Source organism: Mustela nigripes, chromosome 13, assembly GCF_022355385.1.
Source record: "Mustela nigripes isolate SB6536 chromosome 13, MUSNIG.SB6536, whole genome shotgun sequence".
In the NCBI taxonomy this organism is placed as follows: Eukaryota; Metazoa; Chordata; class Mammalia; order Carnivora; family Mustelidae; genus Mustela; species Mustela nigripes.
The window spans coordinates 95,848,428-95,849,441 of NC_081569.1; positions in this window are offsets into that span (position 1 = coordinate 95,848,428).

The window sequence follows — 1,014 nt, forward strand, 5'->3', positions numbered from 1 at the left end:
TATTCTTGTGAATACTTCTTGGTACAGATGATTTTAAGGTTCTCCAAAGTGTATAATTTGAGTAGAACTGTAGAGCCAAGGCTTAGGTACCTCTTCAAAACTATTATTCATTGCCTAGTTGATTATAAGGCTACTTTACTAATTCTCTGCATAATCGGGGTGAAATTAGGGATTAGTATACAGACTTGTTACAATATATTATATAATAGTCCAGTTTTCAACAAAGCTTAGGTAATATAGAAAGAAATAGAAAAGTGTGGCCCATTTGACAGAAAAAAAATAAAAAAAGACAGTAGAAACTGTTTGGGGAGGTCCCAGGTGATGGACTTAGCAAGAAAGACTGCTAAACTACTTTAAAAATGTTCAAAGAATTAAAGGCAACCATACCAAAAGAAAATAAAAGAAAATGTGATGAAATTATTTAATCAAATAGAGAACATAAAGAAACAGATAGAAACTATTAGATAATCAACAAATAAAAACTTCAGAAATTCCAGAATTCCTAAAATTTTATGTCCAACACATTAAACTTGAAGATATATCAATAGATATTATACCGTCTAAATGGAAAGGGAAAAATAATAAAGAAAAAACAAGCAGTGTTTCAGAAAAACGTTAAACATCATCAGGCATAAGATTGTATGTACAGAAGGAGAAAAGAACCATAAAAAGAAAAAAGAGGGGAAAAATGTTGACAATGTAAAAATAAAAAGATTATAAAGGACTGCTATCAGTAATTGTATGCCAACATATTAGAAACTCTAGATGAAATGGATGAATTTTTTAAAAGACACAAACTATTGAAAATTACTCAAGAAGAAATAAATTCTAAATAGATATATAACAAGTAAATAGACTTATTGGTATTTTTATGACTTTCCATAAAGAAAAGAACAAACCCAGATGACTTTACTAGTGAAATCTACCAAACACTTAAAGAACAAAGGGTAATCTTAATAAGCTCTTCCAAAACCAAAAAGAAGAAGAAGAAGAAGAAGAAGAAGAAGAAGAAGA